Source organism: Colius striatus, chromosome 5, assembly GCF_028858725.1.
Source record: "Colius striatus isolate bColStr4 chromosome 5, bColStr4.1.hap1, whole genome shotgun sequence".
NCBI lineage: Eukaryota > Metazoa > Chordata > Aves > Coliiformes > Coliidae > Colius > Colius striatus.
Window position 1 is genome coordinate 18,341,539 of NC_084763.1, and position 21,617 is coordinate 18,363,155.

Consider the following 21,617-nt stretch of genomic DNA (forward strand, 5'->3'; position numbering starts at 1 on the left):
ACCTAAGCAAATCCAGACACTACACAATTACTCAGGAGTAGAAAGCAGCAAGCACCTTACAATCAGAATTGATTACAGTGTACAAACCTGTCCCAACTGTAGAGACAATTTAATGCTTGGCACAGTCCCGCTGGCACTGTGTGTCATGCAACTGACTCACCCAGTGCTCGCTGTGCTGATGGTTCTCCTAGTTGCTGCATCCAGAATTGCACAAAACAATGAGTGCAAGGCAATGGCCATGCTTCGGTGAACACGTTGCTAGGTCAGCCCAATGGTATTTAAACCTAATTAAACTGTCATATACTCTTTCTATATTATTAGCATATAATTATTATATAAAGACAATAATCCTCCCCTATAAACAGTTGGCTATTTCTGCTGTGTCTGTCTGGCTATACTCCAAAGCTCCAAGCCTAAATGTACTGTAACACATCAAAGAACGATAAATGCTTACAAAATTTCATAAGCACATAGCAGGCTAGGCCAAAAAAAATCCAAACCAGTTTCTACTAGAAAATGAGAGATTTGCATGGATCTGTAGGCAACTTCCTCATGTTTTCCTCACTTGGACAAAAGTGTCTGAAGTGAAGTTTGGATGCAATAAGCAAAAGATTGAACCGCAAAAATGGTCTCAGCACATATAAGAAATCACGATAAGATGTGATAGATGGGTAGTACAGTTACGCACTGCATCACTTAGTGCTCCAGTTCATCAGGTGACCACCACTCATGCACAAGTCCCAGCATCCTTGATGAGAGGTAAGGCAGCATGCCAGATTTTCGTCTTGCATTTCTTCATAACCAAGAACCGAGAACCAATTTGAACTTTGCCTTTTAAAAAAAGCAAACGGATAAATAACTGGAAATGAAGTGCAACAAAGCTACATGACAGATCAGTGGGACATTTATAACGTTGCATATTGTAAAGTTTGCCAGAATGTGTTGAAAGAAGAGCCAGTTAAATCACATCCTGCTGCAGCTGTCCAACTTTATAGCTAAAATATTCATATTAATTCCATTAAACAATTAGAGAAGGAAATCCAAAATATGATTACAAGTATGTTGGCTTAATGCTGTCTTTTCTTCCACATTTAGTAACAGATACAGTATTCTCAACTCCAATGGGTGATGAATTTATACAAATTGTGGATATCCACACCATTAGGACCACAGTGCAGTTACCCTGTGGAAATCCTACAAAATCTAAACTTTACTATACATTTCTGACAGATATCTTAGAAAAGAAAGCAAGGATATTCTAATAGTTACGGAGCTGGCCTGACATTTAGGGGATCTCAATTTAATTTCCTTGTCTGCCAGACTTCCCTTCATAATCCCAGACAAAGTAAATCATTGTCCTTACCCTAGTTTCTCATCTTTAGAATGGAGAAGTTTTAAATAAAGGAAAAAAATATCATTTTCTTCTGTATTTTTATTTTTCCCTCAGGTAGAAAGTCACCTGAAAGCTCAGTCTTCCAAAGGCTTTGGCTGTATGCTGTTACATTATCTTGAAATCAACAAAACACACTATTTATAAGTAACACTTAAGTGTTATTACATGTAAGTTTATATGTACATTAGGCTTCTATGTTGCAGGTCTTAATGTCATTGGAGAGCCTTCCATTTCAAAACTACTGCTCTGTGATAAGAAAAGATATAGAAGAATGGGCACCGGGGAAGTTAATAAACAAAATGCATTCACGGCCCATTACTTCAAATAACTTTACTATATAAGTAGTCCACTCATAAAATAATGGCCTCAATTAACATTTAATTCTCACACAATGCATTTGTAATGTACTGCAGGGATTAAAAGTTCTGCATGAATATCACTATTCTAGAAGTGCCACAACTTAAAAGAGAAGTACTGACATATTTTCCACTTGATTAAAACCAATTCCTAGTCTTTCCCTGCCCTGCTCCTCTCCTACTCCTCCTTGTCCTAGAAGAATTACAAAAAAAAAGATACTCCACATATGGGAGCTATCAGTCTGCTAGCTGATGATTATCAGGCTGGCTTTGAAAATTCCTAAGCACACCAGTGTAGCACTACCCCAGAGGAGAAAGCTAAGAGGTCCCACCACCCTGGTAGTCATGAAATTTTGTTCAGGAATCAAGCGATGAGAATTCACTGTGTAAGCGCATGCTTCAATCCTTTTTACAACAAGGTGGAACAAAGAAAGTTTTCTGAGACACCTGTGCCTCCATCAGTTACAAAAACCATCAGCACTGCCACTGCAGGGGACAAACACATGAAGATGAGACTAAGGCAACAGCAGATGAATCTGACATTATGACAGCAGCATACACAACAAGGGCAGCTGTGATGCTTGTAACTTGATAGATCTAGATGTCGTGTGAAAGATCTCCCCTCACCCAGCCATCTTGGTGTTTTCCAGGCTAATGTACTCTCTTCTAGTGCAGAAAATTAAGAATTTATCTGGGCAAGAGAGTATCTTTGAAATACATAGTTGCTTTTATCCTGCAACACAATGACTGGGCATTGATGAGATGATAACTCAGTCAATTAATCAAACACCAACAAAACACATTCTAACAATGACTGCTGCATTCATGGTGTCATTTTAGGAACTGACTTAAGTATACACAGATTTTTGGTCCCATGGGTTTGACCTGAATCCTAATGAAATTAAATGCTAAAAGAAACCAAGTCACTACAAGCTACTGGCTTTCAGGGCATACTGCAAAACCTGCTGAAAAAGCCAACAAATGCTTCTCCTAGAAGTCTGAAAGGATCAAGGCCAGAAAGCTCCTCGAAATCTAAAATGGACTTCACTGTGCTTTGATGAAGAAGTGCTTTGATCGTGAAATGATGGATTAAAAAAAAATATTAAGAGTTAGCATAAGACAGAGATCTAAATATAAAATCCTGCCAACACCCATTATCCTCAAAACTTGTTTAAGGTCATGTTAGGACTTCTGCCTATGGGTTCATCTACAGCATGGAAAACAAAAAACCAAAACACCTTAATTCAAGGAGAATGAAATATACAAAAAGTAAACATCTTTCCAGCTCTTATTTTCCTTCAAGTTTTGTCTTAGTTTAAATTTATTTTTAATACAGTATGTTGGCAGTTGTCCCTAATAAGCTCTGCATACATCCCAGAAAACTGCATACACTGACAAAGACACTTTGAATTTTGCACAACACATGGCTTTTTTATATATGTTCTCTCTTGAAAACTACTCCCTCACAAAATGAAAATTCAGCAGAATGTCTAATAGCTTTCATATTTCAGTCTAATAGGTAGCGTGGCATTGCACTGCCACCCACCTTTGCTACAATATTGCACAGCACATTTAACAGGCATTTGCTTCCTTCACACAGTCCTTACGTGCAGCTTCTGCAGGACCTTAGTATTAACATTTAACAGAGTCTATGAGCATAAAGAACATTTATGAACACCTGCAAGAACATTTTATTTGCCTTAAGAGTTTTATTATAACTGTTACATTTTCTTGCTATGCTTTATGGGCCAAATCCTGGTCCAGTTTTAGCCTAAATTCCCATTGACTTCAACAGGAAGCAGATTTGATAGCATGTAAGTTTCCATACAAATTCAATACAGCTTTAAATAAAATGAGACTGCTGGTAAGCACAACATTGGACAGAAAAAGCCAGTTCCTAGCAGCTCTAAACAAAACCACTGGACCCAGCCTTCAAAGAGAATTGAATTAATGTTTATAAATTATACTACACAGCCACACGTCTGTAACCTTTCACACTGTATTACAAAAATTCATTGACTCCAAGGCTGGGAGTACAAGGCATACAGGTACCACATCCACAAAAGCTTATAGCCTTTGTGCCTCAGTGGGATGCTCTACCATCAACCACTCTCCCTTAGATCGCTCACTGCTGCTCCTGTGACCAAAACCTTTGTCCTTCATAGTAAAGACACCAAAGGCCAGAATACAGCCACGTCAGCATCAATCTCCTCCTCTGACACATCCAGACAGTCCCAGCCCCCGGCAACAACACCAGACAGCCCGGAACAAAGCATACAGAGCCAGAAAGCAGAGCTGGGGAATAGGCCAAGGAAGAAGTTGCAGAGGAAACCATGCCAAGAGTCTCACTTTCTGAAGATGTTCTCTACTACTGTTTCCCTTCAGCAGTTTTACCATCATTACCGAGATGTTCGTAACACCCCTCTGAAACTGAATATGACTACACACACGTGAGCTACACAGCTTAGCAAGAGGTAATAGCAGTGGACTCCATGGAGGCTGCTTGGAATCCCTCTAGGAAGATTTGACCTCATTTGAAAATACATAGACATTACTTTGACCATCACTACAGAAAGCCCTAAAACAGACAGACAGCTAGTCAAGAGTAGACAACACAGCAATGACACTTCTGTTTCACAAAAGCTTGACAGTAAATGCTTGATTCAATGCATACTATTAAGCCCCCCAAAATCAAAACAATTATAAAGTGATACTATAGACACAATGATAAATGGTGATAGATGAATGATAACAGATCTAGCACCATACACAAAAGTCATTGATTTTCTCTGATTACTGCTTCGGTGATCAGGGTGTATGAGGTCCTACTTGCCTGCTTGCTCTAGATTTTATTAATGCTCCAATATCAGACACTCAATTTGGAAATCAATGCTTACTTCATCATTTTTCTCTGAAGGATTCTATTATTCACAATTGATTTAACAGAAATGAAAGGCTTACCATTAACAAGACCCAGCTGCTGACACTTCTTAGATGAATTATTGAACTTCTAAAAGTGAATTAACTTAACCATCACCAAGACTTATTGTCCAATGTTTCTTACACCAAAGTCAGTGTATTTATAATTACAGAACCAAGTAGTAGAAAGTAGCTTCTTTTGAGATCTCCTTAAAACGCCACCATATACACTAACTAAAAATTAAGATTTGCAAAGATACAAATAGAAATTATAAACCAAGTACAGTCATTGAAAGCTTAGTGTCTAATTGCTTTTTTACACTCTTCATCTTCTTTCTAAAACTCAAGATTACATGTAATTTCAGGCTTCAGAAAAAGGCAATCAAATTTATGGCAAGTTATATCTTTTGCCAATGAGATTACTACAGTCAAAGATCCCTAGAGCTGACCATGCCCTGACAGAAGCCTACAGAAGACAATTATTAATTTCCTTTAGGAATGAAGTGGAACTATGATGTGAAAGTAGAAAATATTATACAACTGTGAGGAGAAGTTGTACCACAACTGAACCTCTAGAAACAGTGCAAATGTTCAAATCAGGAGGTCTATGCACTAAATCTGTCATCTGAGCTAAGGGGCTATGCTCAGAACATAAATCCATCATGCTCATTTTCCAGTCTAAAAAGGACTATGCATGGTCCAAGGTGAATTCAGTTCCTCATATAAGAGATTTTGCTCTACAGATCACAACCTTATCAAAAGTCCAATACCATGAAAGAAGAGAGTCAGAAAGGTAGTTCATCAGATCAGTCTCTGTGTTATGAACTTCAGCCCCACAAACTATGCATTCCCTAGGAGGTACACTGCTAATAATCCTATTCATGAGTCATCACTGAAAAGCAGTGTTGAAAATCTGAAGTCTCAACAGTCTAACAGTACCCAGCTTCACTGGTCTACAATTAATGTACTGCCAGACACGTAAGGACTTGTGTGAAGCAATATGCTATCCTTAAGCCACAGGTTAGCAGGATTACAGCTGTCTAGTGGTATATCAACATTTCAGGTCTACTTAGACTTCTTGCTGATCTGTACTATCTGGCTGAATATGCTTTCCAAATGCTATAATGCTAGCTGCTGTATCCCTCAGCAGTCATCATACTTGCAGAGCTCAGTTTGATTATACTTACCTCTGGAACCACTCTGAAGACTTCAGCTCAAGACCAAGCTGAGACTCCAGATACAATCCACTCAGAAAGTCTTCTGGATTAATAACACAAATTTCTGCCTTCTTTTTATGATGAAACAATGAGATGACATATCTGTTCTAGTCTTTTCAAGCAAGCTGAAAGTCAACAACTTCCCAAAATCACTAGAGCCTCTTCTCAAAGCCCTCAATGGATTTGACTGCTTGCACATTGCTAGAGGCAAAACATCTGGGCTTTTTTTCACTAGGGTTAGTGAAGATACTCTCAGAGCAAACCATTCTCATCTTAAGCACTGTAATTTTCCTTCCCAAACCCCTCCATCTGTTTTAACCCCTGTCTTACTGGAACTAATTCTTTTAAATTCTGGACAAGAAGTTTAAAAATTGAGGAAAATGGAAAGAAGACTTCTGTTTGTCAAAACAGGGCTTCACAGCTCCTAAGTCTTAACTGTCAGGAAAACAGAAAGAAATAATGAAATTATAGTTATGTTGAAAATATTTAGGTACCCAAATTTTCCAATCTGCCTCTTCTCTATAGAATAACACCTTTGAAATGGAGGCTGGCTGGCCACAAATGAAATCTGGTTAAATTTAATATCTGAATAAAACACATTTCACAAGTAGGTTGTAACAACACCTTCTTTTAAAAGACATGGATATTGGCAGATTTTCCACAACTTTCACGCGCTCATATTTTCCAGGATTTCCCATATTGTGAAATACCTCTTAAGGCTATGAAGACAGAGTAAATTTCAGAAGTCATCCTAGTGGTTCCAATGGGAGCAATGTGGTCAGAATCTGGCATTCAATAAAGTTTCCATTTCTACACAGGTTTCATTTATTTTTCAGTTTAAAAATAAGACCATATTTTGGCATGTAACTAGAGCTGCTCCTATAATGCAATAAGAAATAACACTGCTGGCAAGCCTCAAAGCCATTCCAAGACAAAACTGTGTTGGCAGAACTTTTAGAAAACTTTTTTGACTAGAGGCAGAATTCAACACCAGCATAAATGGGAGAAACTTCACTGAAATCAATCACATCACACATGCTTACTTAATGCAGGTCTGAATCCACACTGAGTTTATATAATGCAAATGTGTTCAGTTGACAGAATTTAAATTCTGTTGAACCAATTCTGTTTATCTTCTACATGTGTATAATAACTTAGCATCAAATTCTATGATCATTTTTCTATGAACACTTCTTCCTCATGCACAAATACCACCATGCTATTTACAGAATACCTTGGCCATGCTACATCGTGTCTTGTAACATAACCGTTATCCAGCTCAGGTGCCCAAAGGTTATATGATCAATTGCAAGATCTATATTCCTGCATCAATTACAGGCATGGAAGAAAATAACATAAATCTGACATTTCACAACTTCTGAGGTTTGATTTTTCAACCTACATTCTAAAACATCTTTTTGCATGTCATATCTAAGTTTTTTTAGAGCGTGAATAAGTTAACTAATGTGCAGCAGTGCTCTTTCAACACATATCACAGTAAGATTTGATTTTCAACTTCACTAAAGCACAGAAAACCATGAAAGTATTCAGGTACCTGAACACAGGTGCCCATGGTCTTGGATACACAGGATATAGCTAGATGACGGATGCAATAAAGAAGCTACAAAGAAATCTACACCATTTTAGTTCAGCTGTTGAAAGCAACTGAATTGTCTCCTTCTTGCCAGAGAGACAGAAAGCTATGTGACAGTGATATCAGGCTGCTGAGGTAAGCTTATGGGTTTGAGGAATGGGTCACAGTAAGGTGGTTTGGTTTTTTTTCCTCTCCTGCCTGGGAAACGCAGATTGTTCTTACCTATTGAGAAAGCAGAGGAGCATTAAATCAGCTACTGCAAGCAGGCTGCAACACATACATGGATACACAGTAGCTGCAACACATAAATGGATACACAGTAACAAAAAACCTAACATTTTCCAATGGGTACTTTTCCTCCCCTTCTCCAGTGGTTGCGTAATCCTAACTTTGAGAAAGCTTATGATTTTAACAAGGTGATAACGTTTTCCTAAAGGACAAAAGGTTAGAGAAGATAAACTTACTTTTAAACTTCCACATATTACCAGATTTCAACAGAATTTCATTGGTTTGGAAAAGAAAAAGCCATTGAAATTGTTGGAGAATTATCATCTTGACAAATATGGAGATCAGCTGCAAACAAAGGAAGACTGCCTCAAAGAAAAAGCAGTACAGATCTTAAGTAAATATTTCTAAAGCCAGGTTCTAAGCACAGGTTATTTAGCCTGTGGTTGACTTGAACTTAATGCAGTTGTTTCAGTGTTGAACGGAAATGCTTCAGTGTTTTGTTTAGCTTTTTTTTTAACCTGATATACTGTTACTGAAGACAAAAATGACAAAGAAACATAGACTGGATTTATTTGCCTTAAGATTCTTAATAATTTCTATCCAACATACCACAATGTACAAACTGCTTCAAATAATTCAGCTCAACAGAGTTTTAACACTTGATTGTCACTAGATAGTCAGGCTATCTACACATAATGTATTTTTTCAACAAAATGTAACACTTGAAGATGTTTATTGGCTTGAAACAATTCAACAAATAGGAGGAAATAAGAGGTGATTATTATACATTCAGACTGCAAACTACTGGGATTAATTTCACCCCCAATGTAATTAATACATTGGCCAGGTAAGAAGAGTTAGAGCTTCAAATAAAATTAATATATCTTTAGATGTGTATACACTCAGAGTTTTCACTGAGAAAAAATTACACATTTTTTCCAGTGTAGAATGCCTAAGAATTGGTGTCACAAAAACCAGCAGATCTTCAGGAATTTAAGGCTACAGAGTACAGGAAAACATGATAACCATCCTTTGATACCCACAATGGAAATAATGTACCACAAGTGCTTCAGAAACACTTTCATTTTTTAAAACAAGCAGTCTCTCTTTTTCCATATGTTACCAAGTCTAACAGAGGCACACTTTTATTTAGGCTCAGTCATGCCTTATGGGACACACTTATGAGGAAGAAAGGACACACAACTGGCATTTGAGACATATTGCCAGTGCAAAGCTGCCAACAGCACACAGCAGGGAGCATGTTTTGGCTATCATGAGCAGAATAAGCATGCACTCTTTAACCACTGCCAGCTGGCATTTGTTTCCAAATACAGAATGCTCACTAGGCAGTTTAGAGATTGGACATACTCCTAACCTTAAACTGTGCTCCCATAAAAATGCACTGCTGAGATATCTCATTAACCATGTCTGTCTCCTAGCTCACCGCCAAACGGGAAAGACTGAATGACACAGAAAAATCATACATTTCTCCCCATGCACAAAAAAGCACTTAAAGTATATCCTAACACTCTGATTCTTACAGCAAGAGAGAGATTTTAAGAGTGTTGGGAGAAGCTTCTGCCAACATCTCAAGAAGCAGAAACATTGACACTACTCTGTTATACACAGATAGAAAAAGTGAAATCCAGAGACACAAAGTACCAAGAAAACACAGCAATGAACAGCAAGAGTGTCTGGCACTGTAATTACAAACTATACTATCATGTTTAATACAACCCCTAGCAATCCTCACAATGGAGATGTTCCCTGCTTTATGTGCTAGGGCAGATTTGTGGGTAGAAGATTAATGTCCCCCTCCATCTGCTAATGACTTTATAGGTCCCCTGGGCTTTGCACCAAGGGTACTTTGCCCTCAGGATGAAACAAGAAATGGGAATTTGTGTTCATTTCTACATGCAACTACTATTTCCAGCAACACTCCCAATTGCTAAATGTGTGTTATTTCAACTTTATCTAGCAAAAACATATTTTATCACCATAGTTCAAGTGTGATTCCAATTAGATCTTCAAGGAGATCAGTTAAAAGGAGAACAGACCAACAGGGGGGCACTTTTCACTTTTAAAGTGCTTACCTGACACAGCCTGCATCAGTATTTTCTCTGTAAGTGCTCTATTCATTAACTTTTCTCTACATTTTCAAAGTGACTCCACTCCTCTGGATTTCCTTTTTTCTGTCTCTGATAGCCTGCTGTCATGGAAGGAAGAAATGTACCAGAGACCGCCATGCAAAGGAGAGGGCGCTAATTAAAGTCTTTGCTTCTTTCAGGGGATTCTGTAAGTGGATTTTAACTTACCCTGTAAGTGTACCTTTGCTCCTGAGAACTGGAGACAAGTCAGAGAGTGCTTGACACCAAGGCAGTCTTCACGAACCTAAGCCAGTTTGACAACCTGGAACAACAAGGGAAAAGAGCAGTTACAAAGTTTTGATGGAATAAGGCAAATATACTCATCAGAACAATGACACTTAGGGCAAAAATCAAGGGAGATCTTAATGCTGTCTCCCTCGTCCACAAAAAAAGATATCAAATCCAGAGCATTGCTTCACTAAAGTCTTGGAATGCAGGTGTCTCACGTTCGTGACATGCTTCCGTTATTCCTCTTCCCATTGAATACCCCTATCAATTGCAACACTGACTCTCTCCTCAGTTCCAGCTCAAGGAAGATGTAGATGTCCACAACAAAATTCCCTTTGAGCACCTAAGGTAATTTCAAGGATGGTCAACTGTGTTTGCACCAACACTGAGTACAGGCAATTACCAGTTTACTCAACTTTGATGAAAAAGAAACCGAAACAAACCACAACCTGAAATACTTTTGCAGCTGAACCATCAGTCCAAGAAAACTCTACCCTCTTTTTAAGAAAGAGAAATGTGATTTCAATAATGTGACCTCTACCAATTCTTTTGATCCAACTAGACAGTGTTTCTCTCGAACCACTCCTGCTCTACAAGAAAAGCAGGATAAGAGAGAAAGAAGTCAAGAGAGAAAAGAAAAAAAAAGAGAAAAAAGAATTGCTCTGTACTGCCCTTTTTCATCTTCTGCAGAGAAATGTCTAGTCTCAGACAGACTCTACAAGAGTGCAGAAACTGCAGCCACAAAAGACAATTTGTATTTCTCTCTCACATCAGCAGCACTACAAACCAAAGAGTGTTAAACTAACAAAATGCTTTGACTGTCCAGCCCTTAGTACTCCTAATACTAGTTTGAAAACATTTTTCCAAATCAGGAAATGCTCTAAATCAAAGATACACACTTAATGTTGTTACAATTGGTAGTAAAATCCAAGCAAAAAATCCCTACAGATGGAGGTGATATATAACAGCAGATTTATCAGCAAAGTTATTTCCATATCGCAATCGTGTTAGAACCAGCAGAACTGCTCCCATATTTCTGATCTAAATCTAGTAATACTTGGCTTTTTTCTTATGCTTTCTCATCATCAAATCGTGCATTTAAACTTCTATTTAAAAGTTAAAGAAATAATCTTTCCCTTTTTTGATATGTGTACAGTGCTGGAAAATACAACCTGAGCATGATCTAAATATACAAAGCACCTAGAAGGGATTCAAAATTGCTAATACCTTCTGATACTAAGTTACTCTCAGGTCCTTTAGGAAACCTGACTCAGAGTTGAAAACCTTGAATCTCAATGTTAAAAAAATAAAATATCTTGTTAAGAATATTAAAGATAAAAGCATGTGTCAAGGAAAGTAGGGATCAGAGTAAAACGTTGCAGCTTCCCTTCACTGTTGGGAGTACAAGACAGAGTATCTCCTGCCCAATATGCTTTTGAGCAACCGCCTGCTCCTTAACGTGCCTCCTCAATTCTTATCCTGTGGCCTGCACAGGTAGGTAGCCCCTCAAGAGAAAAGTCACTGAAGTCTAGGCATCCTACAAAACACCAACAGCAATCATTCAAGCTTTTACACAAGCCTATTGTACTTTTGCAGAGAGGCCACACTCAATCTGTCTCACAGAGAAAATACAGCAGCCTAGATTGATAGTATCTACTTACACTGCTGCAGGTTATATATATATGGTCTCTGACAGTCTTTCTGAAAAGCTGAACAAGTCTTAACTTTTAAGCCTGAATCACAGCTAGCATATTTTACTCAAGTATTGCTAAAATTTAATGTCACTTAAAACCAAACAAAATTTAAAAAAATAACTCAACCTAATTGTTTAGGGGAAGAACGGGGGCATTACTGCTGACACAGTCCTCTCCTCCTCTCATGAGTAAGCACATATGCACACTGACAATGTAATAAATAAACTTCTTCTCCACCACTCACTTTTACAATTTGAACTTATAGGCATCAAAATATAAAGTCCACATACTTCAGTGAGATACTGAATGAATTACAATTCACATAACAGATTATTTGGTCATCACTAGCCCAAGGAAAAACTGAAGTTTTAAGGAGAAATCTCTGGGGATTTATGGTGATGTCCTGACCTTTTCCATTACGAAGAACTCACCTATGCTAACCACAGACATGTTCAGCAGAGACTACCAGTTGACATGCTTTACATTTATTTGTCAGAGCTATTCTCAGTTCATGACAGAAAGACTGTGACTAGTCATGGCAGCAGTACAATACTGAAGCACTTCACCCCACAAACAATTTAAACTTGTTCCTTTTGCACGTGCTCTTTACAAGAACATTTTTATTCTAAATTATGTTGGCCTTGAGTACTACACAAAGAGCTCCTCTGATCCTGCAAACAGATAGCTCTTCCCTTCTAAGAATATAACAAAAAAGACTATTTAGCATAACTTTCATGATACTTATTTTCTCTGTGGGAAATCTTCTAACAGAATGAGAATAATTTAGGCTAGAAAGGACCTCTAGAGGCCACATCCTCCACCTCACAGTCAAAGCATTGCTGATTCCAAAGTATGATCAAGTTGTTCAGAATTTTGCCCAGGCAAGTTTTTGAATCTCCAAGGGCAAATCCACAACCTCCACAGACTCCGTCTCAGAGTCTAATCATCGGTAATTATTTTTTTTCTTTATGTCCAGTCAGAATTTCTCCAATTTGATGTGTAATGACTGCACCTTGTCCTTTCTCTGTACACCCCAAAGAAGAGAATCTATGTCTGTTCTATAACAGCCCATGAGGAAACAAAAGGCAGCAATTCTCCTTCAACCTCGAGGCTGGGCAGACCCAGATCCCTCAGCATCTCTTTGTATGCCATGTGTTCCAGCCCCCAATCAAGTAGCCCTCCTCTGGGCTCTCTTCAGCTAAAGATTGGACACTTGCATTATTGCAGATACAGTCTTGTCAAGGGCAATAGTCAGCCTCTCCAACAGGTTGACCATGGGCTTGCTAATACAGCTCTGCATGCCATTAGTCTCTATCACTGCTGGCTCCAAATGTTGTTTTGTAACCACTGTGTACTTTTATTTCTACAATTTAAGAAATGGTTTGATTTATTAATGAACAATCAAAACAGAGCAGGGAAATGAGAAATAAAACTAAATTTTAAAACATCTGCCCCCATCCTTCCTCCTACTCAAGTTTCTACCTCCTTTTCGCCACTGGTTTGGGGGATGGGACTTAGGGTCAGTTCATTATGGGTGGACTTTGCCACTGCTTCCTCTCAGGGGGAGGCCTCCTCCCACTGCTACAGTGTGGGGTCCATCCCACAGGAGATAGTCCTCCACAAACTTCTCCTTAAGGTGTGTCCTTACCATGGGCTACAGTTCTTCACAAACTTCTCCAATATGGCACCTTCCCACAGGATACAGTTCTTCACAAACTGTTCCAACATGAGTCTCATTCATGGGGAAAACAGTCCTTCGGGAAAGAATTGCTCCAGTGTAGGTCCCCCACGGGGTCACAAGTCCTGACAGTAAACCTGGTTCAGCCTGGCCTCCTCTGTCTCCACGGGCTCTCAAGCCCTGCAACTTGCTCCAGTCTGAACCTCCCACAGGGTCATAGCTTCCTTTGGGCATCCACCCACTCCAGCGTGGGGTTCTCAATGAGCTGCGAGTAGATCTCTGCTCCTCTGTGGTCTTCCATGGGGACAATCTGCCTCATCATGGGCTGCACCACAGGTCATAGGGGAATCTCTCTTCCAGTGCCTGGGCACCTCATCACAGGTCACAGACCAATCTCTCTTCCAGTGTCTGGGCACCTTCTCCCCCTCCAGCTCCACTGACTTTGGTGTCTGCAGAGATGTTGTTCTCACATTCTCACTCCCTTCTGCTGCTGCTGCAGTTTAGCAACTGCCCAGCAGCTTCTTCTCTTTCTCTAATACACTGACCCCAGAGGCGTTAACTCCATCACTAATTGGCTCAGCCTTGGTCAGGGGTGGATCCATCCCAGAGCCAACTGGCACCAGCTCCATCAGATACACAGGAAGCTTCTAAGCAGCTCTTTTTTAAAGAAGCCATGCCTATAACCCACCCTTACCAAAACCTGGCCACACAGAACCATTACACTGATGAATTTTTAAAGGGAAATATTTTTGGCAAAATGTTAACATCTATTGATGGCTGAAACAATGTGGCTGCTCTGAGTTCAAATTCTTTAAATTATTTATGAAAATGCAAAAAAGCCTTTCACATATTTCACCTTGATCATAAGGCATAGCTTTACAGGTTCCCTGACATACAGGGCAGCATACTTTCTGATGTCCAAGCAAGTTCTTCTGAGGACAACCTCAGAGGAGCAACACAAAGGATCTGACAAGGGAACGCACGCTTCATGACTGGCATCTCAGATCACTTAAACACAGATCACTCTGGAACAGCATTTTTAATATTGACCAAACAAAGAAATACCCACATTTAAAGGAAACTGAATGTGGTTTAGAATGTAGCTATAAAACTCTCTGCAGCTGACCCCAGAAAAAATAAGACATATGATCTATAACTTCCTTTGACTCTTCTTTGAACTCTAGATGGAAGGCTTTAAATAGTAGGATTTTCTTATGAATTACTTCTAAGATTTTTGTTAAAATTACATTTCAAAATATTATTTAATGCTAAAACACTTGCAGGTACCAGTACCATAGGCTAAAACTCTCAGAGAAAAAAAATTTCTAATCATTATTTTGAGATAGGGTGTACTACATTAGTTGGATGAAATGAGCAGTCCACATCACTCAACATTATTAATTTCAAAGCATTGCAGACAATCTAGACATAGGTCAAAGCAGATACAAGAGGAAGGCAATGTGAGAAAAGGAAAATTCGTTAGTTGTGCTGAGCTACTAAGAACAATCTTGCTTGAGAACAATCGTGCCCTCACAAGAGGTGAATCAGGTTTCACTCTGAGACCCAAGGAAGACAGCTTTGTATATGACTTCATAGGGTGATCCCCATATGCAAGAATGGGTTTAGTAAAGATTTTATTTATCATTTATTTAAAGCTTGTCTTCTATTACTTTGCTACATATTGCTGGCTGTCGCAAGGAACAGCTTTTTCATATCTGCCTCGATAAGAGCTATAACCTCCAGAATCATGACTGCCAAATACTCCAACAAAAATCAGCATCTCTGGACCCTCAAGATTGTGCTGTGCAAGTTCAAAACCTGCCCCCTTAACAGCTGTGCAAGTTTCACCCAAGAGCACATAATATGTTTTAATATTGAGAAAAATACATGGAAATGTTTATATAAACACATAGTTATTTTTGTATACCATAAGCAGAATTCTGCCTATTATTGATACATTCAAAGTAAATAAGCTTCAGTAATTTATTAACAGACACAGGTGTCTGTAGTAATCTGCATCCATGAGAGAAAAAGCATGGCAGTATTAATGACTTCTCTTCAGTGAGCCTGCTGCAATGTGTTCCCAGTCCCACTCTACCAACACCCCGTGCCAGCCTACTCTATTGGAGACAAGCTGAAGCACTGCATGAGAAGTAAAAGAGAATTTAGTGGCTATCCCAAGAGAGGAATCTCTGCATGTACCCAGCATGACTGCACACATTGACTGGTGCAGGATTCAATCCAGGTCTCAAGTTCTACACATAACCTGGTAAAAGGCTTTGCCATCACTTGTCTAACCAGAAGGACAATACACACTCTATGTGCAAAGCTTTTTAACACCTCCAAGAATGGCTCTTTCACCTCTCTGTGTTTGGGAGTTTTTTCCCCCCTTCATCCTAGCCTCTACATTTAGCCTATACAGAGACCACCTTCCGAGTGCCATGCTAATTAGCAACAGCTTGCACTCTATACTAAAAAAAAATAGTAAAAACCCACAAATTTAGTGAAATGGGAAACTGAATGAGCTCATATGTATTTCAGCATTTCACTACTAATGGTATATTTTAATTATATATAAATAATTTTAGTTCTGATCGGATCAACAGACTTGCCATAATTGCTGAAAAATAAAGTCCTAAATTGGATGTGTAGTATCTCAGGCTCTATTGCCCTATGGACCTGCTATAAAGTGCTACAAAAATATAAATATGGCTGTACTCAAAGCTGACAATAATAAGCTCAATGTGTCAGGATCTACGGAAGAGGTGAAGAGTAGAGAAAAGTTAGGCTGGTGTAGAAAATAAATCCAAAATCATCAAAATTATTACTTCAACAAACTAAAATATTTAATAAAATTAGATTCTTTTTGCCTTCATTGGCATGAGTATCCCCTAAAAAAAAAATCCTTATAGGTAAATATCTGTTCTATGAATTCTCTATACCTTCCTGTTTGGCTTTTTCCCAGCGGGCCTAATTCTTTTTTTCTTTTTTTATGTCTGTACTTCCTACATGTTCAGCATTTTCCAGACTATCTACCTTGAATACAAACTATGCTATAGATTACAGAGAACAAAAAGTTAAGTGACTCCTCAACCTTTAAAGATTTCCCAGTATTGTAGCAAATGGAATATTGCACATTTCTTTGAAGGAGGGAAATATGATTTAAACTGACATTTCATCAGTATCTTGGGACTCAAAGATTGTCTCCTATAATGCTGAATATTTAATTAGAACACAACCTACAAAGAAGCAAGATTTGACATAGTTTTTTCCACAATATCTTGCCTAAGCTTTAACAACAGTTTGTAGTTACATTATGTATCGTAATAGACTCCATTATTACAATTAAGATCAGCTAAGCTGTATTAGAAAATTTCAGTAACTACTGCCTCCTCTTAATGTATAAACAAGGAGAGTCAATGATATCAAAAGACAACAGATTTAATGTAGATAAGGAGTTCAACGCTACAAAATATTACTGAAACAAGTTATTAAATAGGCAAGAACATATTAAAGCCTGATGTGTAAAATAACTGTTGGCTGAGAAGGGTTAGAAGAAACTTCCACAATGACGGAAAACACATCCTAACTGCCCACAACAGTTGGATGACACTGGCCAGACTTTGCACTGTACCCCACTCAGGAGTGGCAGCTTTTTAAGTCGTTGCTAATAATACACACTTGGAGGAGCACCCCCGGGGGTTCAAAGTAGTGGAAAAACTAGATCTTTGTCTTGAAAATACTAGTGTTTCACACAAGGAACACAAGTATTAGCACAGATCTAGTTGAACCTGCCTGCAACTCTGATTTTACACATGTGTAAATCCACAGAAATCAACAAGGACTTTGTTTACACTACATGCCTCTCCCACCATATCCACATGTACAGAAGGCACATCTGGCTCAAACTCCTACTGTACACACCTATAGGCACCTCGCAACTGGAAATTTGCTTCAACAACTCGTTTCATTCATACTGAGCCTTCTACACCTTGCCCACACCAGAGCTCCATTACCCCTGAAATGGACTAGTATCAATAAATCACATTTACTACAGATACAGACAAAACTACTTCAGCAGAAAACCAAAAAGGCATCATGGTGAAGTAGTCCTTGGTGGTGATGCTCCCACCTGGAGAAGACCTTATTCTCAAAAGATGCTTCACGATATTGTTATTGGGGTGAATTCACCTGAAAGCACAAATGGATTGCAAGACCCCTCAGCTCTGCAAGAAAGCATGACCATCTGCTTTGAAAACAGCTTTTGCACTATTCACAAGTACAATTAGTCACAGAATAATGGCAACCCAGGTTGAGGCACATCCTATACTGTTAACTGCTCTTATTTATTAACACTGTGACATTACTACACAAGGACAAATCCTGCAACCCTTCATCTAGCAAAACATATTTTGCTGGAAGCTTACTCACATAAAAAGCTGATCAACCTTCTCTGATCATTAAATCAGGCTCGGACAGATGCTGACACATCAAGCTTCTACCCAGAGCTCAGTTCATAAATTTAACTAATACTTTAAATCAAAACCACTCTTATCAGTTGAAAACAAAACACACACCAACTCTCCATGCTCCTAGTTTAAGAGCAATGTTTTTTCAGTTTTGCTTCCAACTCTTCCCCAATGACATAACCAGAACTGTAAACAGGCAATATCAACATGACACAATTGATCAAAATTTCCATCAACACCACTTTACCTTAAATCAGCTTCTCCCACATGCAAAGCACTACATATTCAATTCCTTCAGTTAACCACAACATCATATATAATTAACCTATGCTTGCTTAACTTTCTCATGAGAGCTCTTCCAAGAATAAGAGCTGAAGAGCAGGCTCAATGAATTTCCTCTCTTTGAGCTGTTGCTGGACTGTCCTAGTAGGCATTCTTCGGATCCAGAATGGTCCTTAGACAAGAATATTTTGTGCTGCTCCATAAAATAGTTTCTTTTCAGAATCCATGCTACTATTTCCTGTCTCTCTTCAAAGTGTGAGGTTGGATGGCATTTATTGCCGGCGATTTCGCCCGTCGCATTTTGTTACACATAGCTTAATAAAATGCTATTAAGCATGTCTCTCTCAGCCAAAGGCAAAACATCAACACTATCGAAGGCAGCAAAATTCTGACACAGATTCAAATGACCAAACTGTCACTCTAAATACAAACAACAATGTGCCACTAGAAAATACCAGAACTGCATAAACAGCACTCACATTACCTCCTTGCATCGGGAGCCTGCAACACACACATGCTGCTGAGCCTTCACATTGTATTTGTTAAGCAGACATCAATTACTCACAGACAGCAGAAGGGATCCCATAGACCCTTACACGGCCAGTCTCACCCACCCAGAAGTAAGCCCGCTCCAGTCACAGAGCTCCCTGCCACCAAGTCCCAAAACTATCCTCCAGCACAGCAAGGGGGGTGCGGCCCCTCCGAAGCTGAATTTCACTTCCAAAAGGAGCTGAAGGGCCGCCCCTGCACACCCTCCCGGCCATTTACCGAGTTACCGAAGTAAATAACTATTCAACACGCATGAAGATGAAGTAGCCGCCTAAAAGAATCCTGATGTACATTGTGGCTTGCTTCCTCTGCCCAGGAACGTCATTCAGTCAAGTGCAACACCGTCGGGATTCTGCCCTCGTACTCTGAATCACTTTCTGCAGGACTGCTGTAGACCCATTACCCTTTTTTAAAGTAGATCTGCAAACACCAAGTATCTTTTTTCCGCCGAAATAACGACCCACTTATGCAAACGACGGTAAACAGGGCAGCGACAGCTCGGCAGAGGCGGCTGCTCTGCCCCGGCTCCGGGCTGTCAGGGTCCCGCGCACAGTTTGGCGCTTCCTACGCACGACTTTCTATTATCAAATCGCTCCCTGACTGCATGTCGGTTGCGCCGTCGTCTGCAAAGCAGAAGCAATAAAGCTCGCGGAATCACGGCCGCTAACGGGCTAAACACGAAACCCGCGACCCTGCCGCCGAGCGCTGCCGGCCCGAGCCGCGCGGAGCCGCGGGCCCCGCGCTGACAGCGCGGCCGCGCCGCTCCACTCCCGCACTAGTCCGCACGCACGCCTGGAGTCGGGCCGAGCGGCGCGGCCCTGCGTGGGCACGGACACGCGCGGCGGGGGCCGCCGTGGCGGGCGCCGCGCCAGCGCGGAGCTGCAAGGAGACGGTTGGCCCCGCGCCCCTCTGCCCTCCGCGCCGCTCCCCGCCTCCCCCCCCGCCGGACGCGGCACGGCAGGAGAACAGCCCGCCCCGGAGCCGCCGCCGACGCCGCTTTACCTCCGCAGCCTCGCGCTCCCGCCGCCGCCACCCCGCCAGTGCAGCCGGCAGCGGCGGCGGCAGCCCCGGACCCCCGCCCCGCCCCGCCCCGCCCCCTGGCGGGGCCGCCGGGGGCTCGCGCGCCCCCTTGCCGCGCGCGGGTGCGGGGGGCGCGAGGCCCGCGGCGGGCAGCGCCCCCTCCGCCAGCCGTGCCCCCGCTGCAGCCCGGCGGCGCGGCGGGCGCGGCGGCCCCCTGCGCCCGCTCCCCGGCCGCTGTCAGCCCCCTTTCAAATCGGGCAGCGGCGGGGTCCCACTGGCACCCGGTAGCAAGGGCACGGGACGGGCTTCGCCCCCTCGCGCCGCCCTCTCACCCTGTAAGCCGTAGCCGCTGCAGCGGTCCTCTGTTTTAACTGCTCTGCCTCGACCTCTGGGTAAAGTTTTTCTCTGCAAACTAACCGCGTGGAGCACCTCCGGGGTTGGTGTGCATCTTGGGGTGGTGCCGGGGCCGAAGAGACTCTCACATGCCTTCCACGGGCGGTTCAGCCAGCTCCAGGAGCACGAGGTGCAAAATGTTGGACCTCCTGGTAGGGAAGAAATCCAGAAAAAGGGAGGGAAGACTTGATGGTGCTCAGGTCGGAATGGGCAATCAGCTGCCAGGTTTCTGTGCCAGCAGCTCGGCAGCTGGTGGGGTCTTCAGTCTCCTCTCAACTGCCCTTCACCTCGGCTTAGTGACTGCAAAGCCTTCCAGAGATAAACATGGGCAAAAAAACCACTCTGTTCAGATTTTTGACAGCTGTAATGAGCTCAAGGAAGAATTATGTAAACGTTATTAACTGTAATAAACACATGTCAGCGTTAGGCAGTCTTGTGGAGGACTGTTGGTAAAAGCCATGGCGAACCTTTTATTCATAATGTCTCTTTAACTTTATGTAGCTGGTGTAATAGGCCCTGTGGTTTGCCATCGCCTCGACGGAAAATCATTACCCGGTAATAGATGAGCCAGTTCGGAAGGAGAGCCACCGGGATACTGCACACTTTCATTCATAGATGCTACGTATTAGAGGAAGTAGCAGGAGGCCTGCCAACTTTCCCAATTTAATTATTAAGCTGTCAGTTCCTGACTCCTTGTTTCAACTTCCTGAGGCAACATCTGGCTGCAATAACAAAAATAAATAAATAAAATAAAATTTGATCATTCACTCAGCAGCATTCTATTTGCAGTGTCCTTTTTACTGCAGTTTTTATGAAAGACTCAATACACAAGATCTGGACCCGGCATCTCTCTGAACTACCCAAAAGTAAAGATGAGAATAGCCTCGGCTGTGATCCTAAAGGCAAAGCTGTGCAGGAGGCTGTAGTATACTTGAGCATTTTTCAACAAGGCCAGTGGTGTGCATTTTAATCTTTCTAATCCATCTTTTATTCAGAAGAACATCAGCATTTTTTTTTTAACTGAAGCTGAATTATATGACTTTAGGACATTAAAAATAAAATCTTCTGCCATCCAAGAGTTTTTACGTTTTCATCAAACATTGCTTTGAAAGGGTAATGTTTCAGGAAAAAAGAAAAAGCCATAAAGGATATCAGATGTAAATGCTACCAAATGTGAGTGAAGCACTGAAAAGTTTTAAAATACCCATGACTGCATCTTCACATGTTCTCTGGGTCTGTTTCGTATGATGTGACAGCTTCAGCTCACAAGTCCTTATTGCAGTGCCTTTTGGAATTGTATGCCTCAATTTTTTCTCCATCTTCTCACTCGAATACACGCACACGCTTACAAAAATATGTATCTATATATGCACACATGCACACAGAGACACAAATACAGAATGACTCAGCTCTGCATTCTACTTGCTTAATCAGTTTTCAAAGCTCCTGC

The 21,617-nt window shown here is 40.9% G+C and overlaps 1 protein-coding gene across 2 annotated transcripts in view; it reads right to left on the reverse strand.

The window, feature by feature from the left end:
• The window catches only part of RARB (retinoic acid receptor beta), a 325,201-nt gene extending 305,402 nt beyond the window's left edge, over nt 1–19,799 (reverse strand). Inside the window, exons 1-2 of one of the 2 annotated variants that reach the window (XM_061997204.1) lie at nt 19,757–19,799; nt 10,023–10,116 (exon numbers count right to left, since the gene is read on the reverse strand). The gene's annotated coding sequence lies outside the window, so the exon portion shown is untranslated. The remainder of the gene's footprint in view (nt 1–10,022; nt 10,117–19,756) is intronic. The other variant, XM_061997205.1, reaches the window with a different exon arrangement.
• Nucleotides 19,800–21,617: the final 1,818 nt, after the last annotated feature.